The sequence below is a fragment of the Pleurodeles waltl genome, chromosome 10 (assembly GCF_031143425.1).
Source record: "Pleurodeles waltl isolate 20211129_DDA chromosome 10, aPleWal1.hap1.20221129, whole genome shotgun sequence".
Taxonomy (NCBI): Eukaryota; Metazoa; Chordata; class Amphibia; order Caudata; family Salamandridae; genus Pleurodeles; species Pleurodeles waltl.
In genome coordinates this window covers 303064639-303086465 of record NC_090449.1, presented here as the reverse complement: position 1 = coordinate 303086465, position 21827 = coordinate 303064639, and positions in this window count along the sequence as shown.

Below are 21827 nucleotides of genomic sequence, written 5' to 3'. Positions count from 1 at the left end.
CCAATGGGCCACGTGGCGAATCCAGGGTAGAGTATTAGCGTTCTGGCATTTCAATAGATCGAGTAATGCGGTTTTATATATATCTAGTTCGGGGGTTATCCATAACCTGATCCAATAAAGGAGGGGTCTTAGAGTAGCTAGATCTGCTACTCGGCTTAACCCCAGATCTAGAAATAATGGAAGCAAGGGTGTAGTGCGTGGACATGCAGTTAAGGCCCTTGCAAAGTTGTTTTCCCCCACACTGATCTTGTTACAGTTAGCGCAACCCCATACCTCCGCTCCGTTCAGGGCTGCACTTTGAGCCTTAGCTGTATACATTTTTATTGCTGGGGAAACAACTTTGGTAGAGGTGCTTTGATAGAAACGCAATATAGATGAGGCTCTGTGTTGTAGGAGCACTGCACTTTTTGTAATCTGCTCTTCCCATAATAGTTTGCTGGTTAGCCTAACTCCCAGGTAATCTATAGAGCTTACTTCCTTCAACGGTACCCCCTCAATATGAATGGAAATTTTTTTCCCAGGTCCCTTGGATAACACCATCAGTTTGGTTTTGTTAATATTAACCTCCAACCCATGATCGCTACAGAATTGGTTAAACCGGTCAACAAGGGTTTGCAACCCCATTGGTGTCTTAGAAATGAGGAGTGAATCATCAGCAAAGAGCAGGATAGGGATTTTTTGTGTATTCAGGGAAGGGGCATCATTCTGGCCTATGGACACAGCCTTTACTACTTCGTTGATAAATATGGTAAACAGTAGGGGGGCTAGCACACAACCTTGGCGAACTCCCCTTCTGATTGGGATCCGCTCTGTCAGTTCGCCTTGTTCACCCCACCTCACTTGGGCATAAGTGTTCTCATGTAGTCGTTTTAACAGGAGTAATAGATCCTCTGGGACTCCCAATCTACCCAGCACTTCCCACAGTTTGGCTCTCGGGACCAGATCAAAAGCCGATCGCAGGTCTATAAATACCACATACAAGCATTGCTTGGCCACAAGAACATATTTCCAATGCAATATGGCCAATCGGAAGACCTGGTCTATCGTGCTAGTTTTTGCACGAAACCCTGCCTGTAAATGGGAAAGGATTTGATACTCCTCAACCCAATTGATTAGCCTCTGCAAAATTTGTTTAGCAAAGATCTTTTGTAGGTTGTCTATAAGGCTAATTGGCCTATAGTTAGCTGGAAGATTAGCATTTCCTTTTTTATAAATGGGTATGATCTCTGCCCCCTTCCATGTACCTGGAATTTGCCCCCCTGCAGCTATGCTATTTGAAATGGCATTAATATACCAGGACCAGATGTATGGTTCCGATCTATAAAGATCTCCAGAAAGCTTGTCTGGTCCAGGTGCTTTACCAGGTTTTAGGCTATTTATAGCCTCAAGGGTCTCTTCTACTTTAAAGATGAGGCAACCCTCAGGAACACACTGGGCCTCCACTTGGAGGGCCATGCTGGAATTGGATTCCAACAATTTTGTTGGAGAGTGGACCACATTGGTGTCCATTGGGCCCTCTGGTAGGGCGTAAAGAGAAGTAAAATGCTCTACCCAGCTTTCTGGTTGAATGTGGTTGCTGGGACAACTCCTACCTCCATTTTCTCTTTTAGACAGGAGTTCCCAGAAACGCTTGTTATTCTTCTCTCTGGAAGCGTCTAATAATTCCTGCCATAGGGAATCCTCCCACCGCTTTTTTGCGTTAGACAAAGTTACTTTGTAAAGGGACCTAGCTTGTTTAATTTCCCCCTGGGAGCCAGACATTACTGCTACTCTTAACCCAGACTTAGCCTTTGAGCACCTCTCGTCAAACCATCCCTTGCGTGCCCCTTTCCCTTCATGTGACTTTGACCGCCTTGTTTTATAAAAGAACCCCCGTAGCTGAGTAGTCATGCTGTTGTGTATTTCGAGAATCGGAATATTCCCCACTGCCTGGTCTTCATACTCAGCCAAACTATTTAAGAAAAGCTGATATATTGCCCTAATATGGTGAGGGTTGGACATCACTTTTGGCCAAGTAATCTTGGTGAATTTATTGTTCCAGCAAGGTGGCGGAATTGTTGTAGCATAGTTGTTAAGTGTTCTCCTGAACATTTCTCCAGAAAGGGTAAGGAGCAAGGGGAAATGGTCACTATCACATCTAACTTCTACTTTCATGTCTACCAAATGGGGCCACAACCTAACATCGACCAAGAAGTAATCAATAGTGCTTATCGACATGCCCCTTTTAAAAGTAGGTGCGCTGTTCATATCGGATGGAGTTCTACCATTACAGGCCCTAAGGCCATGGTTTAAACATAATGTGGCTAGTTGCATGGCCACCCGAGATTTTTTGCAAGGCCGGGTAATAGATAATTGTGGGATCCCCCACTGCTCATCTTCTTCATCAGTTAAACCACTTGTGAGAATAGAAGGCTCGAAGGTACAGTTAAAATCTCCAGCTATGATTAAAATAGTTGAGGGGTGGAGGCTTCCCACAAATTCGGACAGAATAGCCAGGGTGTGGGACTCGGAGCCATATGGGACCGATCATATATAAGCATTAACAATAACAATTGATAATCTTCTGTTGAACGTAATACACATGGCTTTTAGATCTACGGAATCAATTTCCAAAGGCTTATAGTCACACTGCAGATTCTTGTTAACAAGTAATAAGATCCCACCTTTTGCCCGGCCCCTCCCCTTCTCTGGAGGTATAGCAGGTGCACTAAATGAGAGAAATCCATCTATATAAATAGCATCCTCCGCCCAAGTTTCCTGAAACAAACATATGTCTATTTTTTTAATAAAAGAGGCCCATTCACCATCATCTAGTTTCTTTGCCAGGCCGGCAACGTTCCATGACATAAGTTCTAACGTACATTTAGCTTGGTTTATCGCCACGGTTGTGCATCCAGCATCTACTGCGCTCGAGTCATTACTGCAAATATTTAATGATGATGCTTTATCATCCCCCATCAAATGTGAGGCCTTGAAGCGGGTCATCACATTAGTTACTAGTTCAGTGGTCAGTCATACAGGATTAGGCAGCAGCCTGGGATTAGCTTCCTTCCGTGCAGCACCTCCATGGGAGTTAATTAAACCATCGAATCCTGCCGGTCCCATGGCTGGTCCAGAATTATGTGGGTGTAACATGAGTCTTATTCCCCCCCTGGTTGTTGCGTTATCCAAGTGGGTACGAGAATCAAAGTCCATTAGTTGTGTCACCATATACTTATCTTCAAAATAGATAGTTATTGTGTCAAAATTGGTCCCTGTGATGCTGCTTCTCTTGGCCGATATTATGTCAGAACGAATAACAGAAAGACAGCTTCGTCTGGAGCGTATCCAGTGTATGACTTTGTTAATCAAGGAAGCTTGGTTCTCAGCTGACCCTGACGATAGTTTTGGAACATTTGTCAAATAGATTTTGTTTGTTCCCTGACTTGTAAGCAGGACCTGTTCTTTATTAACTGTACTCTCAATATTGTGGCAAGAGAGAGTGGTGGTATTATAGGGGATCTTGTGTGGCCTGTTGGGGGTTTGTGTAAAACTGGAATCTTGGACTATTCCCGGTGGGTCGGGCCTACTGGTCCCAACTCTAGCTCTGTCACTGGTTAAATTACTTGACCAGTTACCTTGGCGGTCTCCGTGTCTAGGTGCATTTGTAGACCTCCTTCTGGGCCTCATATTGTCAATATTGGGATCACAGCGATAATCTTCCCTCCCTTGAGGAGCTGTCCCCCCTCTATTGGGGAGACAAAAATTATCCCTTGACTCCCTTGACTCCATCCCCTTTGTTGGGGCAGATAATGGGAAAGCTTCTTCCCCCCTAACCTCCCCACAAACTTTACAAAACCCTCCACAAACACGGTTGCTCTTCATAAGATCTATTAGTACTAAAACCAATCCCTTAACTTCATCGACTCTCTGAAGGACTGTAGCCAGGTTGTCTCTACTAGCTGCAGGTTCTTTACCTTCCGACTCGAACTGGGGGATCGGTGAGATAACACTAGAGTTGGGTATGCCAACTACTGGCTTGCACTTAGGCACACTCGTGGGCACGGGCGAATCCTCTATTGCTGATAGAGGTTCAAAGCGGTTAGTACAGAATAAGCTAGGGACCACCTTGATCACCGGTGTCAGTGGGGGGAGAGTTGGTGTATGTGGTGCATGTAGGAGACCCCACTGGGATACTGGAGGACTCGCTATGTTATTAGGGGGTATTGGGAAAGAGCCCCTACAGTTATGCGGGCCTCCATCTCCATCAGCCCCTGTTATGGTGTCTATAGAATCCCTTAACCCCTTCTTTTTAAATATATCTGGGATTTTCCTATCCTTAGGGGGGCCTCTCTTTGAATTATTTGCCCTTATAGTTGTTTGTGTACCTAACATAGATTCAACTTCTTTAACTAGGAGGTCTATTTCATCCAATGGGTTGGACCCATTGGGTATGCCTAGATTCAAGGGTCTACTTGGGCGTTTTTTTGCAATTTTAGTGCCCTTGGATTGCGCTGGTAAATCTATAGCCTTCCTTTTCCCCATATTGGGAAGATGCCAGTAAAATAAAATAAACACAAATACAGTGATGAAAGAAAAAAGAAAGGGAAAACAGCTCCCTTTCTTTTGAGTTCAGTGTCCTGTCACTGGAGTAACTGGCCCTGCCTCCGGCCTCAGGACGGGCGCAGAGCAAAGTTTAAGGGCTCCTGCCCTGACTGCTCCTCCCCTCGAATGACGCGCTTCTATGTACTTGTTTAGTGGGACCCTCCGAATTATGACCAAATTGCAGTTGCAGTGGGAGAACTTAGAGGAGGGACTAATGAAGGAAGGGCTGAGTTAAAAATAGGCTTCTCAATTTAGGAAATGTAGAATAGTGCTATAATCTGTACTCTCTTAAATAATAAGTAGATCTCTTACTGCAGGTGTAGGAAGTTGGCTCTGTATGTGCTATTTCAAAGTAAGGAATAGCATGCACAGAGTCCAAGGGTTCCCCTTAGAGGTAAGATAGTGGCAAAAAGAGATAATACTAATGCTCTATTTTGTGGTAGTGTGGTCGAGCAGTAGGCTTATCAAAGGAGTAGTGTTAAGCATTTGTTGTACATACACACAGGCAATAAATGAGGAACACACACTCAGAGACAAATCCAGCCAATAGGTTTTGTTATAGAAAAATATCTTTTCTTAGTTTATTTTAAGAACCACAGGTTCAAATTTTACATGTAATATCTCATTTGAAAGGTATTGCAGGTAAGTACTTTAGGAACTTTGAATCATTTCATTAGCATGTATACTTTTCACATAAAACACAATAAGCTGTTTTAAAAGTGGACACAGTGCAATTTTCACAGTTCCTGGGGGAGGTAAAGTAATGTTAGTTTTAACAGGTAAGTAAGTCACTTACAGGTTTCAGTTTTTGGTCCAAGGTAGCCCACCGTTGGGGGGTTCAGAGCAACCCCAAAGTTACCACACCAGCAGCTCAGGGCCGGTCAGGTGCAGAGGTCACAGAGGTGCCCAAAACGCATAGGCTTCAATGGAGAGAAGGGGGTGCCCCGGTTCCAGTCTGCCAGCAGGTAAGTACCCGCGTCTTCGGAGGGCAGACCAGGGGGGTTTTGTAGGGCACCGGGGGGGACACAGGTCAGCACAAAAAGTACACCCTCAGCAGCGCGGGGGCGGCCGGGTGCAGTGTGCAAACACGCGTCGGGTTTGTAATGGTTTTCAATGAGAGATCAAGGGATCTCTTCAGCGTTGCAGGCAGGCAAGGGGGGGGCTCCTCGGGGTAGCCACCACCTGGGCAAGGGAGAGGGCCTCCTGGGGGTAACTCCTGCACAGGAGTTCCGTTTCTTTAGGTGCTGGGGGCTGCGGGTGCAGAGTCTTTTCCAGCCGTCGGGAAATGGAGTTCAGGCAGTCGCGGTCAGGGGGAGCCTCGGGATTCCCTCTGCAGGCGTCGCTGTGGGGGCTCAGGGGGGACAACTTTGGTTACTCACAGTCGTAGAGTCGCCGGAGGGTCCTCCCTGAAGCGTTGTTTCTCCACCAGTCGAGTCGGGGTCGCCGGGTGCAGTGTTGCAAGTCCACGCTTCTTGCGGGGAGTTGCAGGGGTCTATAAATCTGCTACTTGAAACAAAGTTGCAGTTCTTTTGGAGCAGGGCCGCTGTCCTCAGGAGTTTCTTGTCTTTCTCGAAGCAGGGCAGTCCTCAGAGGATTCAGAGGTCGCTGGTCCCTTGGAAAGCGTCGCTGGAGCAGGTTTCTTTGGAAGGCAGGAGACAGGCCGGTAAGTCTGGAGCCAAAGCAGTTGGTGTCTTCTGTTCTTCCTCTGCAGGGGTTTTTCGGCTCAGCAGTCCTCTTCTTCTTGTAGTTTCAGGAATCTAAAGTTTTAGGTTCAGGGGAGCCCTTAAATACTAAATTTAAGGGCGTGTTTAGGTCTGGGGGGTTAGTAGCCAATGGCTACTAGCCCTGAGGGTGGGTACACCCTCTTTGTGCCTCCTCCCAAGGGGAGGGGGTCACATCCCTAATCCTATTGGGGGAATCCTCCATCTGCAAGATGGAGGATTTCTAAAAGTTAGAGTTACCTCAGCTCAGGACACCTTAGGGGCTGTCCTGACTGGCCAGTGACTCCTCCTTGTTGTTTTCTTTGTTTCCTCCAGCCTTGCCGCCAAAAGTGGGGGCCGTGGCCGGAGGGGGCGGGCAACTCCACTAAGCTGGAGTGTCCTGCGGTGCTGTGACAAAGGGGTGAGCCTTTGAGGCTCACCGCCAGGTGTTACAGCTCCTGCCTGGGGGAGGTGTTAGCATCTCCACCCAGTGCAGGCTTTGTTACTGGCCTCAGAGTGACAAAGGCACTCTCCCCATGGGGCCAGCAACATGTCTCTAGTGTGGCAGGCTGCTGGAACCAGTCAGCCTACACAGATAGTCGGTTAAGGTTTCAGGGGGCACCTCTAAGGTGCCCTCTGGGGTGTACAATAAAATGTACACTGGCATCAGTGTGCATTTATTGTGCTGAGAAGTTTGATACCAAACTTCCCAGTTTTCAGTGTAGCCATTATGGTGCTGTGGAGTTCGTGTAAAACAGACTCCCAGACCATATACTCTTATGGCTACCCTGCACTTACAATGTCTAAGGTATTGCTTAGACACTGTAGGGGCACAGTGCTCATGCACTGGTGCCCTCACCTATGGTATAGTGCACCCTGCCTTAGGGTTGTAAGGCCTACTAGAGGGGTGACTTATCTATACCTGCATAGGTAGTGAGAGGTTGGCATGGCACCCTGAGGGGAGTGCCATGTCGACTTACTCGTTTTGTTCTCACCAGCACACACAAGCTGGCAAGCAGTGTGTCTGTGCTGAGTGAGGGGTCTCCAGGGTGGCATAAGACATGCTGCAGCCCTTAGAGACCTTCCTTGGCATCAGGGCCCTTGGTACCAGGGGTACCACTTACAAGGGACTTATCTGGATGCCAGGGTGTGCCAATTGTGGAATCAAAAGTACAGGTTAGGGAAAGAACACTGGTGCTGGGGCCTGGTTAGCAGGCCTCAGCACACTTTCAATTAAAAACATAGCATCAGCAAAGGCAAAAAGTCAGGGGGTAACCATGCCAAGGAGGCATTTCCTTACAGCAGGTGAAAGAGAGGGGGCCCAGCGTAGATTTAAAGGGCTCCTTCCTTGCCCTGCAGCACCTCCTCCCGGCACCTGGCTCCTCCAATGCGCGTCCCGTGACGGCGGGAGCGCAGCGTAGATTTAAAGGGCTCCTTCCTTGCCCTGCAGCACCTCCTCCCGGCACCCGGCTCCTCCAATGCGCGTCCCGCGACGGCGGGAGTGCAGCGTAGATTTAAAGGGCTCCTTCCTTGCCCTGCAGCACCTCCTCCCGGCACCTCCAATGCGCGTCCCGCGACGGCGGGAGCGCAGCATAGATTTAAAGGGCTCCTTCCTTGCCCTGAAGCACCTCCTCCCGGCACCCGGCTCCTCCAATGCACGTCCCACGACGGCGGGAGCGCAGCGTAGATTTAAAGGGCTCCTTCCTTACCCTGCAGCACCTCCTCCCGGCACCCGGCTCCTCCAATGCGCGTCCCGCGACGGCGGGAGCGCAGCGTAGATTTAAAGGGCTCCTTCCTTGCCCTGCAGCACCTCCTCCCGGCACCCGGCTCCTCCAATGCGCATCCCCTTCTCTTTTGATTCCTCATTCCATCCAGCAAAATCCATATAAATTGTGTGTTAGGGCTTCACAGATAATAGACCTTATGATATCCCATGGCCTCCGTTTTGGTAATGGCCGCTTCCCAGCTGACACTCCTGCCAGACCAACTTTCTTCAGGGGCTCATATTGTAATAAACTGGACTACATTTTCTTTGATTTAAGAGCTTGGCACTACATACTAGACGTGGAAGTGGGCAACCCCCACACTAGCGATCATGCCCCTCTCCAGATCACGTACAAGAGATCTCTTTTAGCAGGAGCTGTATTTCCTCCTGCTTCTTCCACTGCTATGGAGTTGTCTAGCAATAGGCGTACGGTAAGATGGGACTCTTTTGAGCAATCAAACACGCTTCGAGATAAATTGTCTGCCTTAACTTCTTCCCACCAGCTATTTGATGATAGCCTTACTTTTGCTCCAACCGAAGTACTGTCTCTCCATCTGGACCTCTTTGTTACTCTGAAAGAGTTGTTTACTAAATGTCCTAGGCCACCGGCTAACTCCCGTTCCCAACCTCACTCTAAATGGTTTAACAAGGTGTAGGGAGGCTAAAAATACCTTGGTCAATGTATTAAGTACAAAGGATAGACCAGGTAGTATTAATGCTAGACGTCATTATGCCTCTACATGTAACAAAAGCAAACTTGAGCATGTAGAGGGGCTTGGGAGCAATTTACTTGAGGCAGCCATGGTCCATGACTCCAAACAGTTCTGGTTTCTGGTTTCTTGCCGCAATCAGAACCGAGCACCCTATCTGGAGTCTCATATTACTCCTGATGCCTGGCTCTTTTATTTCAAGGAACTGTATGGCCTTCCACCGGCCAGTGATGTACCAAGTCTGGAAGAGTCGACAATTTTGGGTGAGCCTAAGCCCTCCTTGCCTCCCTTCACATTGAATGAAACTGTGCTGGCCATCACTGCCCAGAAAGCAGCAAAGGCCGCAGGGTCGGATGGGATTCCCTCTGACATGTTTAAAGCGGACCAGAACACCTGGAGTCCATACATTAACAGGCTCTCCAACGCCATTTTGATTACCAGAACTTACCCTGAATCATTGAAAGAGGCAATTATTGTGCCCATACATAAGAAAGGAGAGAGGAATTCCCCGGGAAATTATAGACCCATCAGCCTCCTCGACAATCTTCAAAAAATATTTTGTCATCAATTGTTGAGCAGGCTGAGCAAATGGATAGTAGAAAACCAAATCCTAAATCACCTCCAAGCGGGTTTTAGAGAAAAAATCAGTACAATAGATCAGATATTCCGTTTTATTTCTATCAAATGGAAAGTTGTTGATGTAGATTTAGGTCATCTATATGTAGCATTTGTTGACCTAAAATCAGCCTTTGATCTAGTACCCCGCTACAAACTGTGGGAGGTCTTGGCCAAAACAGGAGTTCCTTGCCCTATTCTAAATATTATCAGAGATCTCTATACTGGCAATTATGGAAGAATCAGATGGGGCTGCCAAGGTGAATTAACTGAAAAATGTCCTACGTCTCGCGGCGTAAGACAAGGCTGTGTGCTTGCCCCTACCTTATTTCTCCTTTTCATAAATGCATGTATTCCTTATCTTATGGAGTGTTCCAATGATGGCCCCAAACTAGGAGGGCAGAAGATCCCCTGCCTCCTATTTGCCGACAACACCTTGTTGATATCCCAAAACAGCCACAGGTCTTTCAACCCTGCTCTCGAGGTTCATGGATTTCTGTAATGACCATGGCCTTGAAATCAATCGATTAAAAACCAAGTGTATGGTGTTTGGGGATAAAAAAGGCAGGATGCAACGACCTATCTACCTAGAGGGTGCCAGGCTGGAAAGAGTTAGCGACTTTGACTACCTAGGCCTGAAATTAGAAGACTCGCATAAGTGGCACTGTCATATCCAGAAGGCCACCCTTCGACTGAAACAACGGGCGAGTGGCATTGTAAGGTTCGCAGCTAGATCCCCTAGCTTTGCCATGATGCCCGCTGTCGAAATTTACAAATCACAAGCAAGAGGGGGGGCCATTTATGGAGCCGAACTGTGGGGCCACTGTAGTTTAGACGATCTGACAAAGGTGGAAAACTCCTTCTTAAGGTCATTGCTAAGAGTTCCTTCCAGCACCCCAATGCTCCCAATTCGAATGGATTTAAACCTGCCCCCCATCAGCCAGATCGCCGCACTTAGGCCCTTGTTGTATTGGATTCGTTTATGGTCACTAGACTCCCTTGCCCCCTATAGATGTGGGCTAGCCAACTTGATGGCCAATAACACCAGTTCAAAAATCAAGTGGTGTGTATACATAGAACGGACCTTCTCACTACTTGGTTTGGGGTCTTACTGGAAGGACCCGTTATCTATCCCAAAAAATGCAACACAGACATTTAAGGACGCATTCTGGCTCTATGTCCAACTTTTTACAATTGTCTGCTGTTTCGCCATCTTCCATGATGGGCAACTTCCTACAATTCAAATGCCACTATGAACCTGTGCAATATATAGACATAGGGGGTGATTCTGATTCTGGCGGGCGGGGGAGGCCGCCCGCCAGAATTCCGCCCCCATTATACCGCTCCGCGGTCAGAAGACCGCGGAGGGTATTATGAGTTTTTCCCTGGGCTGGCGGGCGGTCTCCAAAAGACCGCCCGCCAGCCCAGGGAAAAACTCCCTTCCCACGAGGATGCCGGCTCGTAATCGAGCCGGCGGAGTGGGAAGGTGCGACGGGTGCAGTGGCACCCGTCGCGTATTTCAGTGTCTGCAAGGCAGACACTGAAATACTTTGCGGGGCCCTCTTACGGGGGCCCCTGCCGTGCCCATGCCATTGGCATGGGCACGGCAGGGGCCCCCAGGGGCCCCGCGACCCCCCCTACCGCCATCCTGTTCATGGCAGCTTCGGTAGGGGGGGTCAGAATCCTCATGGCGGCGGAGCGCGCTCCGCCGCCATGAAGGATTCCCCGAGCAGCGGTAAGTCGGCGGGAGCCCGCCGACTTGCCGCTTCTGACCGCGGCTGAACCGCCGCAGTCAGAATGCTCGTGGGAGCACCGCCAGCCTGTTGGCGGTGCTCCCGTGGTCGGTGGCCCTGGCGGCCACCGGCCGCCAGGGTCAGAATGACCCCCATAGTGTCTTCCCCACATGCACGTGCATTATATATTAGATTTAGGATAGGCTCTCTTCCTCTGAGTACCCTTACATATAAATGGTCTAACACTAGCTGCACTTCTAAGATGTGCCAGATGGGCTGTGCCAGAGAAGAATCTATAACCCACACCCTTTTTCAATGTCCCGCATACCACAAACAGAGATTCCGCTGGATTATTCCTTTCTGTAGGAAAATGGGTTTTAAAAGCTGTTCACTGGCTTTGAGAATTTATAAATCTGACTCATCTGTTTTAGTGGCTTGCTGCCTGGCAAAATATCTAGATTCTATCTGGCATAATAGACTGGATACGCTCAAAAAAATAGAGGAAACAATGGATGTGGGGAGCGGTCATTGATGAACCCATTTTTGTATGCACTTTTTTTATATTGCCTAGATGTATTTCTTTTTTCTTTTTTATGCCTAGATATTTTTATATTTTTAAACAGAAATGTCTTATTTTATGTGATATGTTTGGTTAGGCTTATATTTGACTTTTAATACCTACTATGCATTTTTATATAACTCTATAATATGGCATGAATCTCCAACAGGAAAAATGCTTATGTCTAACACTTTTTATGCAGCTTAATCTTTTATGTTCGAAAATTTCTTTTATGTAGCTTGTCGTTTTGCTAAACCACGAAATTGTTAATTGTGATGTGCTTTTATGGTATTCATTTTTACCAAAATAAAGCTAATAATGATGATGATGATGCTTAGACAGATACACTCAGGGAGAGGCCCGGCTACTACACATGCTACCCTTCCCACGTGTTGCTCCCAATGATTACAATTCTGTCCTGGAACGTAAATGGCCTCCTGGACAAAATTAAAAGATCAGCGATATATAACACTTTGTGCAGATACACGCCCGCTGCGATCCTGTTGCAGGAGACACATCTCCTTGGGACCAAATGCCCCATGCTAGCCAGAGGGGAATACGACAGAGTCTACCACGCAGGCTTCTCCAGAGGCTCCAGAGGAGTAGCTATCTTACTTCACTGCTCACTACCCATAACAATAACGTCCACACACGCCCACCCACTACGTAGATATATGGTGGTAACTGGGCTACTACACGGACGACCCCTTAACCTGGTGAGCATATACACCCCCCCTAGCAGGACTAGAGACTTTCCTGACCTCTCTCGGGCAGACCATAGCGGACCTCCCCCAAGGTGTCACATTGATAGGAGGCAATTTCAAAGCAGTGCTGCACCCCGAGTTGAACATATCAGGAAATAGAACGGCCAACCGGTCATTCAGAGCATCAACACTTAGGGACTGGGCTGACAGCTTCGGCCTGTGCGAAGTATGGAGAGCCTGGCACTTCAGAACCAGACAATACACACACACATCAGCTGCGCATGGGTCACACGCCAAGATCGAGCTCATATTCGCCCCAGCATTAGACATAGCTAGTGTTACCGAAGACAAGATCCTTCCCCATGGGGTTTCCGACCATGCATCTATGCAGGTACGCCTGGGCGGAACCGATCCAACTAGCAGACCTACTTGGAGACTAAACATCTGGTACTTGCAGGATGAGGGAGACAGGGAAGCAGTGAGAGTTCGATTGACACAATACTTTGAAGAAAACATAGGATCAGTGCAATCTCTGGGCACGATCTGGGCAGCATGTAAGGCGACAGTTAGAGGTCATGCCAAGCATCTCATCCAAGTGAGAGAACGCACCCGTATCTCCCAAATAGCTGAACTAGAATCACAAGCAATGCTCCAAGAGCGCAGACACCTTGCCTCCCCCTCAACCCAGGACCTCTGCCAGCTCCTGAAGGTGAGTGAGGAGATTAAAGCCCTCACCCTGGAATCCGCCAAACATATGTGGAGGGCTTCCACCGCCCAAATATACGGTTGGAGAGACAAAAATGGAAAACTCATGCATTGGCTGGCCATGCGGCCAATGGCCAACAGAATCATATCCGAAACCTCGGATGAGTCTGGAGCACTAGCCAGAACCCCTAAAGACATTGCACGGACCTTTGCGACCTATTATGCGCACCTATACAAAGAACGCCCTCGGCCCCAGGTGGAGAGAGACTCCCCCTTCTCTGCGAAATCACTCTCCCCAGAGTGTCTCCTATAATAAGAGACATGCTCGATGAACCGTTAACCCTAAGGGAGGTAACAACTGCAATAGCCGCATTGGCCCCAGACAAGACCCCTGCCCCGGACGGCTTTCCAACAGAGCTATATAAGGGATGTAGCGACATAATAGGGCAACACCTCCTTAACATGGATGAGGAAGCCGAGAGTACAGGACACTTCACCCCAGGCATTGATCAAGCTACAATTGCGGTGATTCCTAAAACCCAGCCCCCATCTACAAACTGCGCGGAATACTGGGCCATTTACCTTTTGAATATTGAAGTTAAGATACTCTCCTCAATCCTGGCAACAAGATTAAAACCCGCCCACACACCATTAATCCACCCTGATCAATGTGGCTTTATGCCTTCCTGGAGCACCAGGCACTGCATTAGACGCCTGCACTTGGCCCTGGCACACCGTGGTGCCCTAACTGAGTCACCCAAAGCTCTACTCCTCCTTGACTTTGAAAAGGCATTCAACACTGTGGACTGGTCATACCTGCACCAGGTCCTAAAGAGGAACGGGATAGGTCCCAGATTTTGGAAACTCGTGGGACTTCTGTACTCCAAGCCAACGGCCAGGGTGCAGGTAAACTGAGTTGTGTCGGACCCTTTCCACATAGGGCGTGGCACACGCCAGGGTTGTCCTTTATCCCCACTCCTCTTTGAGCTTGTAATAGAACTGCTTGCAAAACTGTTCAGGGATGACCCTCTGATCGAGGGATGGTCCTGGCCCTCTGGTCCAGAAGATCGCGTGGCGCTTTGCGCCGACGACGTCCTCATATACGTTGCTAACCCGGCTGCAAGCGGCACGCGTATTCTACAGATCTTAGACCTATTCTCAGAGGCCTGTGGCCTCACTTTAAACCACTGCAAATTCCTACTGATCCCAATACATTATACTAGGGACTGCATCAACTGGCAACAGACCATTCCCATCCGTGGAAACAGTTTTAAGTATTTGGGAGTTTCTGTTGCCCTCATACCAGAACTAACATGGGAACTCAACGTCACGCACTAATAACCAAAGTCAAAGCCGACCTCCAGCGTTGGCAAACCCTACCTCTTAACTTACTTGGGAGAATAGAACTTTTCAAAATGATGGTCCTCCATAGGCTCCTCTACCTGCTACAGAACTTCCCCCACCCAATCCCCAAGAGATGGTTTAAAAACCTTTACTCAACGATCCGCCAATTCCTATGGAAAGGGTCCCACCCTCGACTGCCACTCACTACGTGTTAGCGAAGCGTACATGATGGAGGTCTTGTGATGTCAAACCTACACTACTATCACCTCGTGACGCAACTTATCGTTGTCAATGACTGGGTCGGAGGCGGCTGGTCAGATCCTGCTTACAGACTAGAACTCTGCACACTGAATTACTCGGGAGTATTCGACACCCTCTACGGGTGCCCAATTCTCAGTTCCACCCCCGAGGTAACTAAAGTGACGCTACTGGGGTGGAGAGATGCCCAGAGAATCACCGCTTGGCGGAAACGACTTACCAAACAAACCCCACTGTGGCATTGTAACATTCTCGCCGAGGTCACGGGACTACAGGGGTTCCAGAAATGGGACGCCATTGGGATCTCCACGCTGGGGGATGTCTGCGAGGGATCACACGTGAGGTCCTTTGAAGATCTCCAAGGAACCTTCCCCCGGAGCAAAGTGCAATTTTATAAGTATCTCCAGATCCGCCATGCCTTGGCGACACACATACGAACTGACGTGCCTGTCCCAGAACACTCCCCAATGGAGGCGAAAGTACCAATGGGCAACCTAGGCAGAGGAGGAATCTCGCAGATATACCGCTCACTAATAACCAACACATCCAGTCCTCTAGATAGACTGCGTGGCTGGTGGGAGGGATGGGTGGGGAAAATTGAAGAGGGAGAATGGGAAGAGGCCCTGGTGGCACCAGGAGCCCTAACTATATCCACCAAACTCAGTCTTGTGTAGACTTACTTTCTACACACTGCATACATGACACCCAAGAGACTACACAAAGCAGGTCTCCGCTCCACGGCTACCTGCCCAAGATGCCCCAGCCGGAAGCAGACTTCTATCACAAGACATGGTCATGCCCAGTCATAGAGACTTACTGGAGAGCAATTACAACACAGATCTCCAGAACCCTACATACTAATCTAACGCCAGACCCACTTCCGTTCTTATTGGGGGTGATGGGGGACACTGACCTAAGAAGAGCGAAAATAACCTTTCTGGGAATAGCATGCCTGGTAGCCAAAAGAGATATTATAACCAAATTGATGACAGAAGGGGTGCCATCCCTAAACAAATGGAGGCAGGGAATGAACTGGTGTGCACAACAGGAGAGACTGGTATATGAGGCCTGGTGCTGCCCGGGCAAATACGATAAGATGTGGGGAGGATGGGAGGCTTTGACGGGTGACTAGAGCATAGAAGAGCCTAACACACATTTGAAACTTCAACCCCAGAAACGAGTCCATACCCGCACGGACCTTGAGCCCTCCCCCGGTCAAGTGGCGGGATCCCGAGAAACCTATCTACCACTACTGTGAGGTATAGTAGCCGGAAGCTGAATCCTCGCTTAGAACTGGTCTTTCAACACTAGAACAACCCAAACGCCTATAACCAACGCCACTCAGCACTCATAGACTGGGAGCACTCCCATTACTTTCTTTATTTTAATTTAGGTGAGTCTACCCGATCTTACTTCTTTTTTCCTTTTCATGGTAAGACGTTATAGAGTACTGTATGTCACTTGGTTGAAAGTTGCATATGATATTAAGTTTTATTTACTTCAAACAATAAAAATGTCATTATAAAAAAAAATAAAAGAGGCCAGGCTGCCTGAAACACAGTGAGTCCACAGTAAAACAGACACAGGTAGCTGAAGTAAACACTTTTGAACAGATAATAATATTTACCCAGAAAAATCTCAGGCTCCTTATCTAGGTCTTTTGCAATCCTTGAACAATGGGTTGTGTCAGGACACAGGGAAGATGCTGAAGCTCACAAAATGGAGGTGGCTGTCATGGGCTTCCCTCCACAAACTTAAGGGGCCAGAGCAGGTGTGGGGGGGGGCGGGGCTCAGGTGCAACAGGGACTCAGAGAGCCAATCAGCTAAGTCCAGTCCTTGTGGACAGGGGGAAAGGCAGCTCCTGCTCTATTCAGAATCCCCTTGGATACAGACAGGATGAATCCACACTTCGAAGCTAGCAGAGTCTACTTTCCAGGTAAGGGAGAGATTGTTTAAAAAACAAACACTGGAATACTGCTGGGCGTGCACTCTGAAATCGGGCTTTTTTAAAGGCAAAAAACAGGGGGGCAGACAGTTTTTAAACACAATTTAAATCACAGAAACAGATTAAAACAGTCTCCTAAAAACACACTCTGCAAGATGTATGTAGCCTTTTTACTTTGAAGAAAAAAGGGGGGGGGGTTATGTGCCAAAAACTAGCAAGGCAATTCACACAGTCGCGGCAAAAACAAATTAAAAAAAAACACCACTTTAAAAGAGGCCAGGCTGCCTGAAACACAGAGAGCCAGAGTAAAATAGACATAGTTAGCAGAAATAAATACTTTTGAACAAATAATACTATTTACCCAGAAAAATCTCAGGGCTCCTTACCTAGGTCTTTTGCAATCCTTGAACACTGGGCTGTATCAGGATACAGGGAAGATGCTGAGGCTAACAAAATGGAGGTGGCTGTAGTGGGCTTCCCTCCACAAAGTTAAGGGTCCAGAGCAAGTGTGGGGGTGGGGCTCAGGTGCAACAGGGACTCAGAGAGCCAATCAGCTAAGTCCCTGTGGGCAGGGGGAAAGGCAGCTGCTGCTGTATTCAGAATCTCCTTGGATACAGAGAGGCTTAATACACACTTCCAAGCTAGCAGAGTCTACTTTCCAGGTAAGGGAGAGATCATTTAAAAAACAAACACTGGAACACTGCTGGGCGCGCACTCTGAAATCGGGCATTTTTAAAGGCAAAAATCAGGGGGGCATACAGTTTTTAAACACAATTCAAATCACAGAAACAGATTAAAACAATCTCCTAAAAACACACTCTGCAAGACGCATGTAGCCTTTTTACTTAGAAGAGAAAAGGGGAGGGGGTTATGTGCCACAAACTATAAAGGCAATTCACACAGTCAGGGCAAAAACGAATTTTAAAAAAGCACCACTTTAAAAGAGGCCAGGCTGCCAGAAGCACAGAGAGTCCACAGTAAAACTGACACAGGTAGCTGAAATAAGCACTTTTGAACAAATAATACTATTTACCCAGAAACATCTCAGAGGCTCCTTCCCTAGGTCTTTTGCATCCTTGAACACTGTGCTGTATCAGGACACAGGGAAGATGCTGAGGCTCACAAAATGGAGGTGGCTGTGTTGGGCGTCCCTCCACAAACTTAAGGGGCCAGAGCAGGTGTGGGTGAGCAGGGCTCAGGTGCAACCGGGACTCAGAGATCCAATCAGCTAAGTCCAGTCCCTGTGGGCTGGGGGAAAGGCAGCTGCTGCTCTATTCAGAATCTCTTTGGATACAGACAGGCTGAATCCACACTTCCGAGCTAGCAGAGTCTACTTTCCAGGTAAGGGAGAGATTGTTTAAGAAATAAACACTGGAATACTGCAGGGCGCACACTCCGAAATCGGGCTTTTTTAAAGGCAAAAAACCTGGGTGCAGACAATTTTTAAACACAATTAAAATCACAGAAACAGATTAAAACACTCTCCTAAAAACACACTCTGCAAGATGTATGTAGCCTTTTGACTTAGAAGAATAAAGGGGGGGTTATGTGCCACAAACTAGCAAGGAAATTCACACAGTTGTGGCAAAAACTAATAAAAAAAAAACACCTCTTTAAAAAAGGCCATGCTGCCTGAAACACAGAGAGTCCACAGTAAAACAGACACAGGTAGCTGAATTTAACACTTGTGAACAAATAATAATATTTACTCAGAGAAATCTCAGGGCTCCTTACCTAGGTCTTTTGCAATCCTTGAACAATTGAACAATGGGCTGTATCAGGACAAAGGGAAGATGCTGAGGCTCACAAAATGTAGGTGGCTGTTGTGGGCTTTCCTCCACAACCTTCAGGGACAAAGCAGTTGTGGGGGGCTGGGCTCAGGTGCAACAGGGACTCAGATAGCCAATCAGCTAAGTCCAGTCCCTCTGGGCAGGGGGAAAGGCAGCTGCTGCTTTATTCAGAATCTCCTTGGATACAGAAAGGCTGAATCCACACTTCCAAGCTAGCAGAGTCTAATTTCCAGGTAAGGGAGAGATTGTTTAAAAAACAAACACTGGAATACTGCTGGGCGCGCACTCTGAAATCGGTCTTTTTTAAATGCAAAACACAGAGGGGCAGACAGTTATTAAACACAATTTAAATCAGAGAAACAGATTAAAACGGTCTCCTAAAAACACACTCTGCAAGATGTATGTAGCCTTTTTACTTTGAAAAAAAAGGGGGGGAGGTTTATGTGCCACAATCTAGCAAGGCAATTCACACAGTCGCAGCAAAAACACATTTAAAAAAAACACCACTTTAAAAGAGGCCAGGCTGCCTGAAACACAGAGAGTCCGCAGTAAAACAGACACAGGTAGCGGAAATAATCACTTTTGAATGAATAATACTATTTACCCAGAAAAATCTCAGGGCTCCTTATCTAGATCTTTTGCAATCCTTGAACACTGGGCTGTATCGGGACATAGGGAAGATGCTGAGGCTCACAAAATGGAGGTGGCTGTTGTGGGCTTCCCTCCACAATCTTAAGGGGCCATAGCAGGTGTCGGAGTGGGGGATTAGGTGCAACAGGGACTCAGAGAGCCAATCAGCTAAGTCCAGTCCCTGTGAGCTGGGGGAAAGGCCGCTGCTGCTCTATTGAGAATCTCCTTGGATACAGACCGGCTTCATACACACTTCCAAGCTGGCAGAGTCTACTTTCCAGGTAAGGGAGAGATTGTTCAAAAAACAAACACTGGAACACTGTTGGGCGCGCACTTTGAAATCGGGCATTTTTAAAAGCAAAAAACAGGGGGGCAGACAGTTTTTAAACACAATTTAAATCACAGAAAAAGATTAGAACAATCTCCTAAAAACACACCCTGCAAGACGTATGTAGCTTTTTTACTTAGAAGAGAAAAGGGGAGGCTGTTATGTGCCACAAACTAGCAAGGCAATTCACACAGTCACGGCAAAAACAAATTTAAAAAAATCACCACTTTAAAAGAGGCCAGACTGCCTGAAACACAGAGAGTCCACAGTAAAACAGACACAGGTAGCTGAAATAAACACTTTTGAACAAATAATACTATTTACCCAGAAAAATCTCAGGGCTCCTTACCTAGGTCTTTTGCAATTCTTGAACACTGGGCTGTATCAGGACACACAGAAGATGCTGAGGCTTACAAAATGGAGGTGGCTGTCTTGGGCTTCCCTCCACAAACTTAAGGGGCCAGAGCAGGTGTGGGGGGCGGCGCTCAGGTGCAACAGGGACTCAGAGAGCCAATCAGCTAACTCCAGTCCCTGTGGGCTGGGGGAAAGGCAGCTGCTGCTCTATTCAGAATCTCGTTGGATACAGATAGGCTTGACACACACTTCCAAGCTAGCAGAGTCTACTTTCCAGGTAAGGGAGAGATTGTTTAAAAAACAAACACAGGAATACTGCTTGGCGCGCATTCTGAAATCGGGCTTTTTTAAAGGCAAAAAACAGGGGGGCAGACAATTTTTAAACACAACTTAAATCACAGAAACAGATTAAAACAGTTGCCTAAAAACACACTCTGCAAAATGTATATAGCCTTTTTACTTAGAAGAATAAGGGGGGGGGGCTATGTGGCACAAACAAGCAAGGCAATTCACACAGTCACGGCAAAAACAAATTTTTAAGAAACACCACTTTAAAAGAGGCCAGGCTGCTAGAAACACAGATAGTCCACAGTAAAACAGACACATGTAGCTGAAGTAAACACTTTTGAACAAATTATACTATTTACCCAGAAGAATCTCAGGACTCCTTACCTAGGTTTTTTTAAATCCGAGAACACTGGGCTGCATCAGGACACAGGGAAGATGCTGAGGCTCACAAAATGGAGGTGGCTGTCTTGGGCTTCCCTCCACAAATTTAAGGGGCCAGAGCAGGTGTGGGGGACGGGGCTCAGGTGCAACAGGGACTCAGAGAGCCAATCAGCTAAGTCCAGTCCCTGTGGGCAGGGGGAAAGGCAGCTGCTGCTGTATTCAGAATCTCCTTGGATACACACAGGCATAATACACACTTCCAAGCTAGCAGAGTCTACTTTCTAGGTAAGGGAGAGATTGTTTAAAAAACAAACACCTGAACACTGCTGGGTGCACACTCTGAAATCGGGCTTTTTCAAAGGCAAAAAACAGGGGGGCAGACAGTTTTTAAACACAATTTAAATCACAGAAACAGATTAAAACACTCTCCTAAAAACACACTCTGCAAGATGTATGTAGCCTTTTTACTTAGAAGAATAAAGGGGGGGTTATGTGCCACAAACTAGCAAGGAAATACACACAGTCGCGGCAAAAACTAATTTAAAAAAAACACCTCTTTTAAAAAGGCCATGCTGCCTGAAACACAGAGAGTCCACAGTAAAACAGACACAGGTAGCTGAATTTAACACTTGTGAACAAATAATATTATTTACCCAGAAAAATATCAGGGCTCCTTACCTAGGTCTTTTGCAATCCTTGAACAATGGGCTGTATCAGGACAAAGGGAAGATGCTGAGGCTCACAAAATGTAGGTGGCTGTTGTGGGCTTTCCTCCACAAACTTCAGTGACAAAGCAGTTGTGGGGGGCTGGGCTCAGGTGCACAGGGACTCAGATAGCCAATCAGCTAAGTCCAGTCCCTCTGGGCAGGGGGAAAGGCAGCTGCTGCTTTATTCAGAATCTCCTTGGATACAGAAAGGCTGAATCCACACTTCCAAGCTAGCAGAGTCTACTTTCCAGGTAAGGGAGAGATTGTTTAAAAAATAAACACTGGAATATTGTTGGACGCGTACTCTGAAATCTATCTTTTTTAAATGCAAAACACAGAGGGGCAGACACTTATTAAACACAATTTAAATCAGAGAAATAGATTAAAACGGTCTCCTAAAAACACACTCTGCAAGATATATGTAGCCTTTTTACTTTGAAGAAAAAAGGGGGGGAGGTTTATGTGCCACAAACTAGCAAGGCAATTCACACAGTCGCAGCAAAAACACATTTTTAAAAAACACCACTTTAAAAGAGGCCAGGCTGCCTGAAACACAGAGAGTCCACAGTAAAACAGACACAGGTAGCTGAAATAAATACTTTTGAACAAATAATACTATTTACCCAGAAAAATCTCAGGGCTCCTTACCGAGGTCTTTTGCAATCCTTGAACACTGGGCTGTATCAGGACATAGGGAAGATGCTGAGGCTCACAAAATGGAGGTGGC